General features: G+C 40.7%; 1 pseudogene; it reads left to right on the plus strand.

The window, feature by feature from the left end:
- Nucleotides 1–10,878: 10,878 nt before the first annotated feature.
- Nucleotides 10,879–11,369, plus strand: LOC133766598 (cytochrome b-c1 complex subunit 6, mitochondrial-like; annotated as a pseudogene).
- Nucleotides 11,370–19,315: the final 7,946 nt, after the last annotated feature.

Here is a 19,315-nt window from a genome sequence, read left to right on the forward strand (position 1 = left end):
GCGCCAGCTGCTTCACTTCCCATCCAGCTCTCTGCTATGGCCTGGGAAAGCAGTAGAAGATGGTCCAAGTTGTTGAGCCCTTGCACCCATGTGGGAAGACCTGGAGGAAGCTCCTGGCTCCTGGCTTTGGATTGGCGCAGCTCCGGCCGTTGCGGCCAATTGGGGAGCAAACCAGCGGATGGAAAACCTCTCTCCCTCCCTCTCTCTCTCTCTCTCTCTCTCTGCCTCTCCTCTCTCTGTAACTCTGACTTTCAAATAAATAAATAAATCTTAAAAAAATAATAATAACCCTAGTAGGATTGGAGATTAGATCCAGGCTATAGGCAAAAACAAACTAAGCCATAGATGTACATATATGGGAGGATCAGGAGAGCAGATTATTCTTCTTTTTTTTAAAGATTTTATTTATTTATTTGAGAGGTAGAGTTACAGACAGTGAGAAGAAGAGACACAGAGAGAGGTCTTCCTTCTATTGGTTCACTCCCCAAAGGGCCGCAACGGCCAGAACTGTGCCAATCCGAAGCCAGGAGCCAGGAGTTCTTCCTGGTCTCCCACACGGGTGCAGGGGCCCAAGGACTTGGGTCATCTTCTACTGCTTTCCCAGGCCATAGCAGAGAGCTGGATCGGAAGAGGAGCAGCCGGCACTAGAACTGGTGCCCATATGGGATGCCAGCACCACAGGCGCTGGCCACCGCAGATTATTACTTCTACCACAGGCAGGCTTCATTGTCAATCTGTCACTAAATCTGAACCTATGCTTAAAGGAAGGTTAGACCTGAAGGGTTGAATATCAGTGATGGTGCATAATACAAGAACATAGTAGATACACAGTAGATGTTTGCAGGACTGTGGGAAGCCCTTTGAAGTGAAATGAAGAGAAATGAGAATTCAAGAGGTAGATTGTACCAGGTCTGCCTGTTGGCTTTGGTGATTTTGTCTTTTTTTTGCTTCTCAAGCATCAAGGAATGTAAAAAAATATTGCAAAAGGCCCTTAAATCCTTGTCCTTTTTTCTCTTAAGTATAAGAAAGAATGTCTATTTTGTCACTTAGCATGTGAATGATGGGAAATCATGGAACTTCTCTTAGCTTGTTTCTTTATTAAATGGAGATGGTTTACTGCTGGCTCATTTGAGTTATGAGGGCCAAATAAGATAAGGTTCTCAAAAACTCCTAGACAGAGCTAAACAAACATTCATTGTATCATTATTATAAATATGTACCCAGCGGGCCTGGTGGAAAAGATCCAATAACAGTGAAAGACACTGAACTAAATATCTAGAAAATTCCTTATACTTTAAAATAGTAAAATCTACCTAAAATTGGAACTCAAGATCAATTCCATATGTGAGGTGTTCCTGGCTTCTGATATTTTCTCTGTGGATTACCCTTCACAAAGTGAGAAAGTTAATGAATCAGTGAGATGTCACGCCAGCCTTTCTAGAAGCAATAATTCAACAGTGTTTAAGATAGACAACATGATCAAAAGCTTTCAGGAAAAACAACCAAAAAGGATTTTTCCATGCATTTGATTGGTTATAACAGGCGTGTGTGTCTTTCAATATAACTAAAGTATCTCATAATCATGATATAACTATGTCATGTGCACAAGGCATTTTATTTTCCTTTATAAATGTTTTAATGACTTCATATGTGACTCTGACAATTCTTCAGGTATCTGAAGGCTAGTCAGTGACTATTCTGGGTAAGTAAAAATATATTGGCTAATAATAACAGGCAATTTCAAACTTATTATAAGGGTTTTGCAAAGAATCAAGTTAATAATATGCTCAGTGTTGATCAGAATTGCTTTAATTTGTCCATCCCCACTCTTTTCTAAAATTTGTTTTATTTATGTGAAAGTCAGAGTTGGAGAAAGGGAGAGGGAAAGAGAGAGAGAAAGAGATCCTCCATCTGATAGTTCATTCCCCCAAATGACTGCAAAGGCCAGGGCTGGGTCAGGCTGAAGCCAGGAGCCTGGAACTCTATCCAGGTCTCCCACACGGGTGATAGGGCCCCAAATACTTGGGCCATTGTCTACTCTTGTCCCAGGGTAGTAGTAAGGAGCTACATCAGAAGTCTAGCAGCCAGGACTTTAACCAGTGTTCATATGGGATACCAGCATCACAGGAGGTAGCTTAATCCATTGTGCCACAACACTCCCCCACCCACCTACCCCACCCCACTGCCCTCTTTCTGATAAGAACTATTATCTGCAGACTTCCAATATGTTCTTATGATTAACGAGACACAGTAAAGGCCAGCATTTATGGGCAGTTCATAGAGTCTTACTCTTAGAAATATCCTGTACTTAGTTTACTATTCTTAATAATTTTATCTCTGAGCTTCTGTTATATAAGTAAGTCTGATAGGACAATGGAACTTGGTCAAGAGAAGAAAAGAAAAAGCTTTGTAGTTCAGCGTCATTCAACATATGCTTTGTATGAGTTTGACAGTGGTTGTACTTGCAGAACAGTGTTTAGACAGGATACATGGACCACCTGGTTGACCCTGCAGGCCCCATTTCCTCATCTCCCCTGCACCTTGCTCTTAAGGCACTAGTATGCCTCCAGCTTATTGTACTGGAATTATAATAATTTGCTGAAGTGAAACATAGGATGTATGTTCTTCTTTAGGCCATGACATTAAGCTACAATTTCAGAAGCATATTAGAGTAGTGATATATATATACACACATATTTATTTATATGTATACATATTATATGTGTGCTATGTATGTATATTTGAGCTTCATAATGATCTTTTGAGCCATAGGAATGGTGTTAATTTTCTGTTTCATTCTATTATAAAGAAATATGCCCTATCAAAATCTATCCAGACATGTTTTTAAAAACAGTTCTTGGAAATAAAAATTAAAAAAAGATGGTTTACTCAGAAATTCAAGGTAAAAACAGTAAGAGTCAGGATTAAAATTGTAAAATGTCAAATTGGCTTCTATTCTGACTGCTGCTTATCTAATTCTTTCATGAGACTATGTATTTGGATTTCTCTCGTTTCAGCACTTCAGCATATTCTGTTTTGTTTTCAAAGAATGCAGGGACACACACATACACATACACACACCTAAATGTCAACAACTACATTTGTTAAATTCATAGTCTGCAGATATTGCTGTTCTACTTAAAAGAAAGTCAGACAATATATAAAAGCTTTAGGGAAAAATTTCTTTGCATAACAAAAAGAGCTAATGCATCAAGTTATGGTTTGTTAATGGCATTCAATTAACACATAACTGTTGTTAGTTGATTAAAAATTAACTGTGAATAACCATTTAACATTTAGCACTTACAAATGTTCCTTGATTTATTAAAATTGTAGAAGCAAAGGAGACTGGGGAGAAGCTGGAAATATTTTGTTAGATTTTTAATGGAAATTGTAGACACATTGTGAAATATTTTTCCCTGTAAATATAATTTGTAAATCAATCTTCATGTTTTAACCACTCGTGAAGAATTTTTGCAGACCTCCTGTTTTAAAGACACTTGAGAGATAAATATCTGCCAGAGAGAGAAATCCCATCAGTTTTCTTGCTGTTCCTATACAGATGGTGGACCATACTGTGAAATTTGCTGTTCTTCGATTGCTCCATTCTGCACACGCCCCAAGGAATCTCAGAATTGTAGAAACTAGAAATGTAATAGACTAAATAGGTCATCTATTCCAATAGAAATTTTACCAGATTTATACAAGACACTCTTGAATTTACAATATAAATCACTTCCAAGGGGGTCCCAACACTGAATGGAAAATTGGCTTTTTTTCCCAGACACCCTAGTTATATATTATGTTCTACTATTAATCATGCTTTTCTTTTGTGAAGATAATATACCATCAGACTGTACAAGCAGAATTGCTTTCCTTACAAAGGGATTAGATTTGGAGTGATCTATTTCCAAACTGTCATCAGCACTCCCCCCATCACCCACCCTAAACCAATAGCTGTGTTCATCAAACAACTGTCTAAGCTCTAGGGAATAATCTGTGGATCTAGGAGAATGTAGGACTATGGGGCCTTTGTAAAGGTCACATTCAATAGTTTTATCTCTTTAAACCATACCCTAACCAACCAAAATTAACCATCTGCAGACATATTCCGTGATTACTATAAAATTCTTTCCGTGTGTCTTTCAACATTAATGATCTATAAGGAATAGTCAAGAGAAATAAATGAATCTAAGACACATCCCAAGACTGTCCCGCTGACCTCCCAGTAACCCAGACTCCTGACCACAGCAATTGGTACAAAAATAATCAATGCAGTAGGTTTGGTAACTCAGGATTCTCCTCATGAATTTTATGCTAGCGCTCCACAAAAAGATACCCCTACTATCATCACTAAGTACTAAGCATAGAAAATGAAGACCTGAAACTGCGAATGACAACTTGACCAACATACATAGTGAGCCTGACCAAGAAAAAATCCAAGGTGGAATAAGTTGAAAGACTGTGACATCCCCAGTATTTATGTGACATCCATGTCTTTAATTTCTCTGCTCTGTGACTTTTGCCAACAGACCAACAGATTTCTTTTTTTTTTCAATCTGTTTAAGATAGTTTGTTGGGTAAGTATCATTTATCACTAAAAGAGATTTCATCAGTATATACAGGGGCTGGCGCTGTGGTGAAGTGGGTTAATGCCCTGGCCTGAAGCGCCGGCATCCCACATGGGCACGAGTTCTAGTCCCTGCTGCTCCTCTTCTGATCTGCCTCTCTGCTATGACCTGGGAAAGCAGTGGAAGATGGCCCATGTCCTTGGGCCCCTGCACCCACGTGGGAGACCCTGAGGAAGCTCCTGGCTCCTAGTTTCAGGTTGGCACAGCTCCAACCACTGCAGCCAATTGAGGAGTAAACCAACAAATGGAAGACCTCTCTCTCTGCCTCTCCTCTCTTTGTGTAACTCTGACTTTCAAATAAATGAGTAAATCTTTAAAAATATATATATACAGACACCTGAGAAGTTCAGAAAATTATAATTAGGAGTGTTTGAAATAGAATTTGAAGGGAAAACTTACTAGAGAATATGGAGCTCAAGCTATGCAATTCAGAATTTAGGAAGATACAAAGGAGAAAAGAGGGCACTCCTGGTAAAATGATGGATAAATAAGGCTGCAAAGTACAAGCCAAATTCAAATGTCAAAAAAGATCAATTTGCGTTGAAATGAAAACTTTATATAGGATGAGACATAAGAAATATGGCTTAAAATAGGAATATTCCTAATAAGTGTAGGACTATAATGAATAATTTTTACAAAGTCATAGTTTCTAATATGCTTTGAAAAGAATAAAGTGCTGGACAAAATTATCATCGTCATCATTAAACAGCATCACAAATCAGCTTCATTTGTAAAATCATCGCTATAAACTCTCTTTCCCTTTGGAGAATATCCTGGACACATGCACAGAGGAAAGAAACCAGTGGCATCAGCATTGCACATGCCCTGTGACTCATCTGAAGACTTGAGCATCCAGGGCCATCTACCCAACATTTTTCATGATGACATAATCCTGTTAGAAAGACCAATAGAATCGACTCTATGTATAGATTGCAATTTTTCTCCTCTCCTGGTCTCTTATCTCTGAAAAATAATTCAATTAGAGATTTTTTTCTTCCTAACACCATCCTGAGCTTTTGTTTGTCTGCTTCTTACATTCAATACTCTAATTTTGTCTTGGCCTAGTTTATCATTGTATGCATGATATATAAGAGAAAACTCACAATGCTTTCCTCAGATGCATCTGAAATGCTCTTTTGTACTTACATAATGGATGGAAAATACATGTTAAATGTGAAGCATGTGAGGAGGAATTTTCTAGCCATCATGACTCATTGGGAGTCACAGTGAGGAGTTTGCAGTAATTTATGAAGACAAATTTTGTAAGCAATATTAACAAAATATGTATGTATATGTATATATGTGTGTGTTTATATGTACATATATATATACATATATATACACACACATATGACAGAGATGAAGATTGAGAAAATCTGCAATCTGAGACACTCCTACAAGCATAAGTAATCATCAGTGAGACCTTACAAGGAAATTGGTAAAATCTGCTCATCTGTCTTCAATCATGTTCAATAAGGTTAAACATTTCTGAGAGATCAAGTTGGAGCCTGAGAAGTCTGCTGGATTGAGTTTCAGTCTGCTTCACACTCTTCACCAAGAATGTCAAAATGATGTTCAGGGATTGAAATCAGAAGGTATTTGATTGGAGCCTGAATGTGAAGTCAAAAAGCTTGACTCTTATCCAAATGAGAAAAAGAAGATGGTTTCTAGAGTTGTGTAGTACCAAGAAGCTCTTTATTTTTAAGAATTTTTATTTATTTATTTGACAGGTAGAGTAACAGACAGTGAGAGAGAGAGACAGAGAGAAAGGTCTTCCTTCCGATGGTTCACCCCCCAAATGGCCACAATGGCCAGGAGCCAGGTGCCTCTTCCCGGTCTCCCCAGGCAGGTGCAGGGACCCAAGTACCCAGGCCATCCTCCACTGCTTTCCCGGGCCACAGCAGAGAGCTGGCCTGGAAGAGGAGTAGCAGAGACTAGAACCCAGCACCCATGTGGGATGCCAGCGCTGCAGGCAGAGGACCAACCTAGTGCGCCACAGTGCCGGCCCCATCTTTTTTTTTTTTTTTTTTTTTTTTTTTTTGACAGGCAGAATGGATAGTGAGAGAGAGGGAGACAGAGAGAAAGGCCTTCCTTTTTGCCGTTGGTTCACCCTCCAATGGCCACTGCAGAAGGCGCATCTCGCTGATCCGAAGCCAGGAGCCAGGTGCTTCTCCTGGTCTCCCATGCGGGTGCAGGGCCCAAGCACTTGGGCCATCCTCCACTGCCTTCCTGGGCCATAGCAGAGAGCTGGCCTGGAACAGGGGCAACCGGGATGGAATCCGGCGCCCCAACCGGGACTAGAATCCGGTGTGCCGGTGCCGCAAGGCGGAGGATTAGCCTGTTAAGCCACAGCGCCGGCCTTTCTTTCTTTCTTTCTTTCTTTTTTTTTTTTTTTTTTTAAGGTAGAAGAGCTTAAACCTATTTATAGGATAAAGAAGAAAAAATAAAAACAGAGATCCAAAATGAGGGCAGATGCTGAAAATGACAATGTCTTAGAGGAGTGATGGGAGGGTGGTGGATCATGAGAGGCTCTGGAGGTGTTCACGTTTTCCTTAGGAAAGGAGAGGAGCTGGGATGAAGGTATAAATTTCCCAAGAAAAGAAAGTCAAGGTCATCTCCCATGACAGGAGTAGATTTGTGGCTGGGAGATTTAGGGACATGCTAACATGATCCTTCATGGGATATTAAAGCTTTTTGAAAGCTGAGAGTAAGTCTCTCCTTTGCAGAGCTAGGCTGGCTAGAGAAAGATGTGAAATCACGTTCAGGATAGCAGCCTGGAAAAACAGGAGGGAAGTGAAATCTATCACATTGGGAAGGATAGAAGAGTAAGTGGCCACATAGCCAGTTTGACTTTAGTTGTTCAAAAGAAACAAAAAGCCCAGGGTGTGATCCTGAAATGATGATCCTGTGATGATGTTTTAAGGTTTAAGACTGGAGCAGGAAGGTCAAATATGCTGTCCCATAAAGCACTATGTTAATATGGATTCCAAGGATCCAACTATACTTAACAGGAAAGAATGTCATAGTCAGTGAGTAAGATCTGCACTGAGGGAGTAAAAGTACTCCCTCATATGGTAAGTGTTTTCCACCTCCTGTCTATACTGTCTAGATGACAGTATACATCCCTGTTACCTGGGACCTGAGAGAGAAGATCAATAGGTAAGGCAGTAACTAAAGTCCGAAATGAAAAAGGGTGGCAAACGGTAGCCACCAGTTGGATGATCTGGCAAGATGAGAATGTTTCCATGATAGTGGAAGAGTAACTACCTGGAAGCCGCAATGGGGAATTAATAAAATGCTGACACAACATAAGAGAAAAATCATCTTTGCTAGAATAAAGGAGGTGGTGGTTTCTGTGTGAAGTGCAGTCTGGGTAAAAAATGTGATACCTGGCCGGCGCCGTGGCTTAACAGGCTAATCCTCCGCCTTGCGGCGCCGGCACACCGGGTTCTAGTCCCGGTTGGGGCGCAGGATTCTATCCCAGTTGCCCCTCTTCCAGGCCAGCTCTCTGCTGTGGCCCGGGAAAGCAGTGGAGGATGGCCCAAGTGCTTGGGCCCTGCACCCGCATGGGAGACCAGGAGAAGCACCTGGCTCCTGGCTTCGGATCAGCGTGATGCGCCGGCCGCAGCGGCCATTGGAGGGTGAACCAACAGCAAAGGAAGACCTTTCTCTCTGTCTCTCTCTCAATATCCACTCTGCCTGTCAAAAAAATAAAAAAAAAAAAAATTTAAAAAAAATTTAAAAAAAAAAGAAATGTGATACCTAAAGAAAAAGTGTTCTGACTTAAGCATGCAATTGTTCTATACAATATGATTTCTTTGGACTTACCATGGAGGGAATCTGCTTTAGTTCTCTTTACAAATCATTTAAGTGTATCAGAATGCCAAATTGATCTTGCATAGATAAGTACTTAAGAACAATCTGAAATACCACTCTGAAATGGTACTCTCTGATCTGAAAACTTCCAGGAAAGACCAGATTCCCTAGCCTGGCTTCAACTTAGTTTTTAATTTTCTCTCTACCACTCCACTAATATTCCCCTCTAAACGGTCCAATATGTACACAGCAAATACCTATTCCTGTCTATTCATGCCCACTCCTCACTTTGAGCATCATCCCCAGCTCAGATGCCCTATTTATTCATTTCAAACCATTAAAACTTTCTATGCCCTTCCAAGCCCAGTCCCCCCACTCTCCACTCATCTCATGAAAACTTTCTCTAATTCCAGAGAATTATGATTTTCCTCCTCTGTCACTATTTGTGCCCATTGTATTGTCTGGTGTAATTACGTGTCTGTGAGTGTGTGTGTGTGTGTGCAAGAATATCATCAACACTATCAGATCCCTATCTCTTATTTCTTTTCATCTCCCTCAATTCTTTGCATATGCTACATATTGAGGAAATAATTGATGTATGAATATGTGAATGAAGATAAAATTCATATAGTGCTTCCTCCTTACCCTTTTTATCTTCTTTTGAGAGTATGACTCTAAAATGGTAGAATCTAGGACCAGATAAGGACTGCAGTGTGACTCTAACTGAAGAAGGGGGCAGAAATTCACCCGAAATCCACATACTCACAGAGAGGTTGGCAGTAGGAAAGTGGGAGCTAAAACCACCTGACGAACAAGGGTGGGGAGGAGTACATCCTCTCCCCCAAGAACCAAAGGGTGTCTCCATCGTCACTCACTAGGGAGTGTTCAGCACTTCTGGCAAGCTCCCATTATCCCATCACTCTCTCAGATGGTGGGCAGTGGAATCAATATTCCCAAGGCTGTAAAAAGCTCCCAAATGTTGTGCTGCCATTCATTCAACAACAGGGAGAAAAATAAGGGAGGGGAAAAAAACTGATGTTGGCTTCTTATTTTGCTTATGTTGTTAAAAGCCGCTCTGATGCTGCGGTTCTGGAATAGGTCCCCTCTTTCTTTGAAAGCATGCTGTGTGATAGACTGTCATTTGTCCCCTGCCTCCAGAAGAGCCAGCTGGCAGCTAAGTGCTAAAGCCAGTGACTTGCATGTGTTTTTCTGACATTTAACAAATGGGAACAGCTTGCAAATCTGCATTAACTCACTCTGTCTCACAAATAATCAGGGCCTACGCAGTGTAGACGCTGGGAACATTAGCTCAGACACAAAAGAGTGAGAGGCTGGGGGTGGGGGAGACGACAGAAAACAAGTCAGCAAATAACGGATGTTTTAACGAAGGGATGAATGTAGCGTTCTGGTTCAGAGGGAAGAGTTTTGAAGTCATTTTTGTGTTTCAACAAGCCACTGCTAATGGTGCTAAATCTGTCTGTCAAGGACTGCCTTTGCAGCTTGAAGTCATGTTGTCTGCACCTCACAAGTGCTGATCTGTTGGTTGCTTCCATACTGCAAATACCATTTCAAATGCCTTATGCTTCAGAGCCAAGGAACTCCCAAAGGGGCTGTGTTTGACCACAAGAGGATACTTGCAAAGCCATACCATACAATTGGAGATGCCCCTACACTGATGTTGAATGAAAGAAAGCAAAAAAATACCAGTTAAAGGGGCACTTACAAATGCACATTTGCAGGAAAGTTGTCATATGCATGTATGTAGGTCGGTCAAAAAACTTTCTCACAAAAACACGCCTCCATAAACAGGGGCACAGGTCCAGCTCATGTTAGCACTCTGGATTTGGGATAAACTTGGAAGCCTATCTCATTTGGGAGGATTTGTCATTTGGGAATAGGCACAATCCCTAAATATTTCATTCCATTTAAAAGATAGTTTGGTTTGTGACACTGTTACAGTTCCTAGCCCCAAATCTCTAAATAAAATAAGTCCCTGATCATGAATAAACAGACAAATAGACACACTTTAGAATCTTTTTGGCACAAGACTTAGAATATGTGGCTTTTAGGATAGATGAAATGAACTTGTACTTTTTTAAATTTTCAGGAAGAACCAGATAATCACCATTGTCCCACTGGAGCTCTTGAGAAACTGGGGCTGACCCTCAGACCCCTGGACAGAGCCATGAAAAAGAACTGGGGGCTCATAACTGGTCAGTGGACCTCGGGATTAAGACATTATCACAGAAGAGGAGGGATATAAATGTACCCACCCATAGGCATGAGTGGCCAGGAAGACAGACACCTGACCCTGAGGAAAGATGGTGTTATAGAACTTGGACCTACCAGAGGCCTGGTCAAGGTCAAAATTCATGAAGTAGCATCTGATCGTGCTACCCAAGGACACAACAAGAAATTCCCAGAGGGGTACCGTATGGCTGCTACTGTTGAATCCAGAACCGTAGACGGACATGGGACTGGAGGATGAGCAAAAGATGCTGACTGGGGCCGGAGATCCCAAGGAGGAAGAAGAGGAAGAGGAGGAATTAGTGGATCCCCTAACCACCGTGCGAGAGCAGTGTGAGCAGCTGGAGAAATGTGTCAGGCCCGGGAGCGACTGGAACTCTGTGATGAGCGTGTGTCCTCCAGATCATACACAGAAGAGGACTGCACGGAAGAGCTCTTTGACTTTTTGCATGCAAGGGACCACTGTGTGGCCCACAAACTCTTTAACAGCTTGAAATGAATGTGCAGATTCAGTTACTCCGGCCTTCATCGCTTGGGCATCAGGATATCTATCATATAGTTTTGAACATGCCATTTGTTTCTCATTTGTATAACTGTAAATGCATGTCAACCTCATGGATTTTGGATTAGGAAGTACCTTCCATGTAATTAGTAGTGATTCCATCTTAATAAAGTCCTGTGGTCTGATTAGTAAAAAAAAAAAAAAAAGAAAAAGAAATTCCCAGAAAGGACTCCATTCCTTCTGAGGAGATTTGATAGAGGTAGCAAAACTCCTGAAGAACAAAACCAAATTTTAGAGACCCGAAAAGCTGAAATTAAAGTCCAAATTGACCATGTTGGCTGAAAGAACTGTTACATTCTGAGCAAAGTAGCAACCATCGGTGGAACTGATGAGCATCTGCAACCCTGCAGACTGCGGCAGACACATTTTGGCAAGAGCATGAGTTCAGCAAGAAGCAAAGGAAAAGATCAGCTCAGATTTGAGAGCCAGTTGGTCATCTGACGTCCATGGGGCCAGGTATTTATGAAAAGGGGCTCTATGGTGTTGAGATGGTCTGCCCTGTTCATGTCCCTACTTGAGTTGTTTGTTACTCTGGGGGGGAAAAGGGCAAGAAGAAAATGAGGCCCATTCCTCTAGCACAGGAAGTTGCAGATGCAGTCACCAAAAACCTGGACATGACCCAGAAGCTTCTGTACAAATTACATAAATTCTGATTTATCCCATTGCATTGGTCTGGGCCTGGAGAAATAAGAGCTACAGATGTTTTGGGTTTTCATTTGTTTATTTTTGAAAGGCAGAGAGAGAGAGAGAGAGAGAGAGAGAGAGAGAGAAGAAAGCAAGCTCCCATCCACTGGTCCAACCACCTAACTGCTCACAATGGCAGGGGCAAGGCAGAGGGTAAGCTGGGAAGCCAGGGACTCATTCTAGGCCACGTGGGTGGCAAGACCTTGAGCCATCACCTACTTCCCCCCAGGATCTATATTGTCAGGAAGCTGGAATCAGAACCCAAAGCAGTATATAAAATCCTGGCAGTCTGACATGGGAGGTGGGTGTCTTAACCAGCATCTTAATCTTTATGATAACCACCTGTCCCAGATTACAATTTTTAAGCACGTAGGTTAGCAATTATTTATGGGAAATGTGAGAGAGCTAAAGAACATGTCCCTGCCTAAGTCTAGCAGAGTTCTTTATTAGCATAACATATTTCAAAAACAGCATACCCTAAATAAGTAATTCTTTTTTTATCTTTTATTTAATGAATATAAATTTCCAAACCAGTTTATGGATTACAATGGCTCCCCCCCCCCATAACTTAAATAAGTAATTCTAAGTCCAAATCCTTTCTTTCCCCATCCTTGTTCTAGCTCTGAGTCTTGTACTTTGATGACTTTTTCTCTTACATACTATTCTTCAGCCTGACCCATCCCTCTTCACTTATAATAACACAAACCTAGATTAAGCCATCAACAGTTTCCCTTCTCTACAGTAACATCTGAACTTGTCTCCCATTGTACCATTTTTGCCTCCATCCAATCCAGAGGGCAGTGTGGTTTCATCAAAACAAATTTTTGTCATTTGAATCACACCTAGTTAAAATGCTTCAATTCATAGATCTCAAAATGTACACCACAGTGCTTCAAGTCTCTATATCAAAAATCAGAAGAGGGCTCTGAGATATTCACAGTTTTTGAGAAAAAACTTTAGTTGGACGTGGAATAGTTTCCACATTCGATTGCACTACATTTCTTTCAGTGATATCCTATCTTTGTGAATCTTGGGTTACAGTGAAATTGCTGTGATGAGAAACCCAAGAATAATCCATGAATGGGAAATAAGAATGAACCTGTCTGATCTGATTCCAAGTTTTTGATACGTTTTTCAGAAGTTATGTAGTGTCGGCCGGCGCCGCGGCTCACTAGGCTAATCCTCCGCCTTGCGGCGCCGGCACACCAAGTTCTAGTCCCGGTCGGGGCACCGATCCTGTCCCGGTTGCCCCTCTTCCAGGACAGCTCTCTGCTGTGGCCAGGGAGTGCAGTGGAGGATGGCCCAAGTGCTTGGGCCCTGCACCCCATGGGAGACCAGGAGAAGTACCTGGCTCCTGCCATCGGATCAGCGCGGTGCGCCGGCCGTAGCGCGCCAGCCAAAGCGGCCATTGGAGGGTGAACCAACGGCAAAGGAAGCCCTTTCTCTCTGTCTCTCTCTCACTGTCCACTCTGCCTGTCAAAAAAAAAAAAAAAAAAAAAGAAGTTATGTAGTGTCCCATATGTAAACATATACACTTAGTATGTTGTAGCAATTCAAGAATTAAACACAGTTGGCCCTCTATGTCTGCCTGTTCTATATCTATGAATTCAACCACTCTTGGCTGGAAAATATTCAGAAAAAAAATTGCATCTAGGAGCTGCTGTTGTGGCATAGAGGGTAAAGCTGCTGCCTGTGACACCAGCATCCCATATGGGTGCTGCCAGCTACTCCACTTCCGATCCAGCTGCCTGTTGATTTGTCTGAGAAGGCAGTGAGAGATGGCCCAAGTCCTTGGGCCCCTGCACCCAAGTGGGAGAACTGGATGAAGTTCCTGGCTCCTGGTTTCAACAAGGCCCAGCCCTGGCCATTGCAGCCATTTGGAAAGTGAGCCAGTGGATGAAAGACTCTCTCTCTCTCTCTCTCTCTCTCTCTCTCTCTCTCTCTCTGTAGCTCTGCCTTTCAAATAAATAAAAAAAAGTTTTAAAAATTGTGTCTATAATGAACATGTGCAGATTTTTTACCACCCCCTATATAATATAGCATTACAACTAGTTGCATAGGGCTTACATTGCATTAGGTACTGCAGATGATTTAAACCATATTGGAGGATGTACCTAGATTACATACAAATACTACACTATTTTATAGAAGGGACTTGACTATCTGTGGATTTTTTTCTCAGAGAACTCAAAAACTACTAGATCATAAGTGCTTAATAAGTTTTTTGGGTCTAATGACTACTTAATGAAAGGAATTTTCAGGAATTTCTTTTAGCCTAAGGGTGCTGTGAACCCAGAAAGTTTAAGAATCTTTCCTTAGATAGTTGCTGGTTGCTCTCAGGATAAAAGCTAAAAATCTGGATCATGACTCAATGGCTCCTGCATGGAAGAATTCTTTAAGTTCATCTTTATCTCCTCGTAATGTGAATTCTAGCCCTGTTGGAGCTTTTTCTATTTCCCCTAGCATATCTCATTCTGTCCTTGCTCAGGGCCTCTACCCACACTGTCTTCTTCTCCCATAGGCTCTCCACTCTCTGACCTATTCTCCCAACCCCCACCCATGAACACTCACTTCTCTAATTGACATTAATCTAAGTCTTAGAATATAAATGGATCATTCTATCTGAAGCCTGAATTTACCATCTAGTTATACGTTCAGTTGATACTCTGTTTTTGCATCAAAACAAGCTTGTACTGGAGGCCATATAGTAAAAGGGTTAATAGCACAAACCCTGGAGTCAAACTGCCAAGTTCAAAGGCTAATTCTGTTGCTGGCCAAGTTATTTAATTACTTTCTATCTATTTCACAATATCGGGTTGCCAACAGTGCTTACCTTACAAAGTTGTTACAAGATTAGATGAGAGATGAGTGTTTGGTAGTGCAGTGAAGATCAGTTTGGAGGCCTGCATCCCATATCAGAGTGTCTGGGTCCAATACTTGACTCCTGACTCCAGATTCCTGCTACTGTGTGTCCTTGGACATAGCAGGTTATAGCTTAAGTAGTTGGGTCATTGCCACCTATGTGGGACACCTGGATTCAGCACCTGGCTTCTGGCTACAGCCTAGACAAGCCCTACCTGTTATGGGCCTTTGAGGGGGTGACCCGGTGAAAGGAAATCTCCCTCTGTCTCTTACTATCTCTCAGTCACATAAATAAATAAATATTTTAAAAGATTAAATGAGCTAATATAGATAAAGCCTTTAAAATAGTACATAGGGTAAATGCTTTTTCCCACTGCCTACTCTAGTAACCTTTATGAGTACAGAAACCAAGCCCCTTTTGTTCAACATTGTATCACTAGCATCTTATTCTATGCCACACATGAGACCTCCAATGAGAAAGAAACAAGATCTGAGACCTTTCATCTTGGCTCTCTGACTCCCTTGAGCTGACAATGTTTAACAATGATGCATCTGATGTGAGTCAGCAGACTTGCAGGAAGTGGAAACCAAGAGTATACAACCTATTATTCCAGCTCATTTTTCCTTACGTTTTCCTAATTGGCCATTTCTAAAGTGAAGAAGAGCATGCAAGAATAACTACCAAGCTGCATTGTTGATCCTTAGCTATTACTTTCTTCTACATCTATGTTGTTTATAGTACAAAATAGACAAAACATTGAACTTCAAGACAGGATGCCAAGTTTGCAGCACCCATGCACTAGGCCTCCATACATTAGTATCTTATCTCTGCCCTGGGACAAAGAACAGTAGCTGATATGGAGGGACACCACAGAACAAGGGTATCTCCCTGAGGAGACATCTTCATGTTGGAGTAGAATATATTGAAAATATCTGAACACCAGCAACCCTGTGCAAATCCTAATTGTAAAACAATAACATTAAAAACTAATATTATGTTAACTTGGGTTTTCTAATCATATTATGGTTATTTAAGGTTTAACATTTAGAAAGTTGTATGAAGGATGTGGGACTAATTTCTGCTATACCTTTCCTTGTAAGTCTGAAATTATGTCATGAAATAAAAAAGTTAAAAATATTTAAAAGCTCAAAAATGCTAATGTCATGTCACTAATGCAAATAAATTCTGACAAACAGTAACAACAATTCAACTAGAGATCACCCATTGTAAAGTCAAGTTCTGCGGCGGCAGAGACAAAGGTTTTGTTTTGTTTTGTTTTGTTTTGTTTTGTTTTGTTTTGTTTATGGTCTTAGAGTGAAGTTGAATTGTCAAAAGTGGCAGGGCTGGGCACAAGGCTGCTAGGGCCAAGGCTCATGGGCACTGTTCTACTTCTATCCCTCCACCTTATGGCATCAAGGTGAGGAGGAGAGAAGGGAAAGAGAGACCTAGAAGAGTAATGATTGCTCTATTCACCCTTATCAACAATTCAGACTTAACCTGCTCTGTAACATCCTCAACAAAAATTCTCATTCTTTTGTATAGCTAATTGATAGATTGACAAAGAACAATGTGGATAGTCTCTATATAGCAAGTATTCAAAAGTCCTCAAATGCTGACCAAACAGTGAGGGGCTGCTGAGTCTTGGGTTAACAGAGCAGAGAACCTAATTTCCCTAAAAGCGTACTGGAAACTAGTGGTGGGGGTCAGAACATGGACTGGTTCCCTACAACCAGGATCCTGATGTTAAGGAAATAACAATGCCTACTTTCAATCATAGTTTGAATTAACACTGTGTAATTTTCCCTACTCAACACTCAATGTATTCAATTATTCTTGGTCTGGTGCTTGGTTTGTACAAGGGGGCTTCAAAAATTCATGAAAGATGTAAATAAAAGATGTTTATTTCCTTGCCAAAACTATGAACCCCATTATAGTTGTTTTTATAATATTCATATTCTATGACCTTTTGAAGACCCTTCATATGCATGGAGTTCCAAATTTTTTTCCACAAAAATAATCTTTTGATTCTATGTTCCACAGATGAATATCTAGCAAAGTGGTTAAGATGCCACTTGGGACATCCACTCCCTTTATTGTTGTGCCTGGGTTCAAGTTCCATCTCCACTTCTGATTTCAGCTTCCTGCTAATGTACAGCCTGGGAGGCAGCAGGTGCTGTCTCAAATAGTTCGGTCTCTGTCACGCACATGGAGAGATCCAGATTGAGTTCCAGGTGCCTGGCATTGGCCTGGTGCAGCTCTTATTGCTATGGGTATTTGGAAAGTGAATGAGTGAATCACCAAATAGAAATATTTTTGTATCCATCTCTCAAATAAAAACGTAAAAATTCCATGTTCCATAAACTTTTTGTGGTTCCCTGTAGTCTTCCCTTCACCAAGAATACAGCCTTGCTACAACCTCTATTTAGTCGACTGGTAGCCCAAGCATCTCTTTCGCTCTTTCTGCCTTGCCCTTGCCCCAACAAGGGTAATCCTCTCTGACCTATACTCTGAACCAGACACTGTAATCATCTTCTACTGAAAGCCTTTGATTTCTGTCACAGACCCCGTCCTTCAATAACAATGAAAAGCTGTAGAACACAACTGAGGAAACTGTAATATCCATGCAAACACAATTTAATATGCACAGTGGGGGAGGAAGAGAATAAACAAGTACACAAAGAAATGATGTCATTTTTATCTGGTGTTAAATGATCTCATTGGTGTATTGACATCAGCTTGGATTAAACTTGAATTAACTCTGTCTTTTGTACCTTGTATTTCTTACTTATGTTTCCTCCCAGAGTGATGGGGGCCACTGGAGAAACCACAGTCAGTTTCCTTCCATGTCTGCTGCACAAAGCTCCTTCATCTCTTTCTGCCAGGAGCCCAACATCACAAACATTTTAACTCAAACCACTCAGAACATTCCTGTGATGATAAATTTTATGTACCAACTTGTCTAGGATGTAAGGTGCTTAGATATTTGCTCATGTATTTTTCTGAATGTTTCTGTAAGGGTATTTTTATATGATTTTCACTTAAGTAGATAAACTTTGAGTAAAGCAAATTTCCTTCCATAATGTGAATGAGCTTCTTCCAATCAGGTAAAGGTCTCAACAGAACAAAAAAACAAGCCCTGTCTGGTTCCATCTGGCCTCTTCTGAGGAATAGAATTCTCCAGTAGACTGGCTTCAGATTTCATCCATAACATCAGTCAACTCTTTGCTTCAAGAGGAGACATCCAGCGGACTCAAACTGGAATATTAGCAATCCTGGGTCTCCAGCCTGCCAGCTGGCTTTACAGATTTTGAGTTTCCTAGCCTCCAAAATTGCATGAGCCATTCCTTATGTTATAAATATGTATATGCTACAAATATGTCTGTATACATATATATCACATTGGTTCTCTCTCTCTCGAGAATCTGCACTAATATGATCCCCATGACAAATTAGAAATTAAAAGTAACTCTTTCCCCAAACAAATAAGGAAAACAAAAACAAAACTTGGGAGGTCCCCAACTGAGACTGAGGGCAAATGGTATGTACTATTCCAATAAACACTTGTGATTGACTGACAACTAGAAATGCAGAAAGTATACTAATTGCTGGACTTAGAAATATAAATGCATACAAAGACAAAAGATCAAGACATTTTACAAAGCTCTTGAAACAAGAACTATTGACTAGAGAACCAACTAGGGAAATAGATTATATATGCTTTGTAATTATAAAGAACAGAAGTGGAAGTGGGAGAAGGTATAAAGATGCTTTTTTTAATGATCAAAATCAATGTACCAAAAGTGACAGAAGCAAAACAAGACTTGGATCCTTATTACTTGGATAAGTAATGTCAGGTATAAAATGAAGACAATAATAGCAACTACCTCACCAGGTTATCAATGAAGATTCAACAAGAGAATGGAAAAAAAAAGCATTTAGACAGTGTCTGACTATTCATGTTATATGCTCAGTACTATTGACGGATGTCATTATCTACCTTATATCTTTAAGTATTAGACCAGGTAAGTGCAAAAGACAAATAAATAGTACAGAGGTGAAAAATAAACAGATTAATACAATAAAGACTGTCCCCAACTTAGAATAGTTCTACTTGCAATATTTTTTACTTTATGAGAATGCAAAAGTGAAATGCATTAAGTAGAAATCATACTTAAAATTTTTATATATTCCTGGGATATCAGTATGGATGCTTGACAGTGGTAGTGAGCTGAAGCTTCCAGTGAACCACAGGGTAGATAACCAATATGCTATAGTATCCTGTGTCGCTAAATTATAATACCTGGTAGGTTAGCTTCAAACGTACAATGGGTTTATCAGCACATAACCCCACTGTAACTTGAGGAGCATCTTATCATCCTGAGATACATTAATTCATTGACAGATTTCAGACCCCATGAAGAGTGTGAGGACAAGTAGACAGAATCTGTTTCCACTCCTGAATCTGACTGGTAGACTCATTAACAGATACACAACAAAGGCAATTCCATATAG

This window comes from Lepus europaeus, chromosome 9, assembly GCF_033115175.1.
Source record: "Lepus europaeus isolate LE1 chromosome 9, mLepTim1.pri, whole genome shotgun sequence".
NCBI lineage: Eukaryota > Metazoa > Chordata > Mammalia > Lagomorpha > Leporidae > Lepus > Lepus europaeus.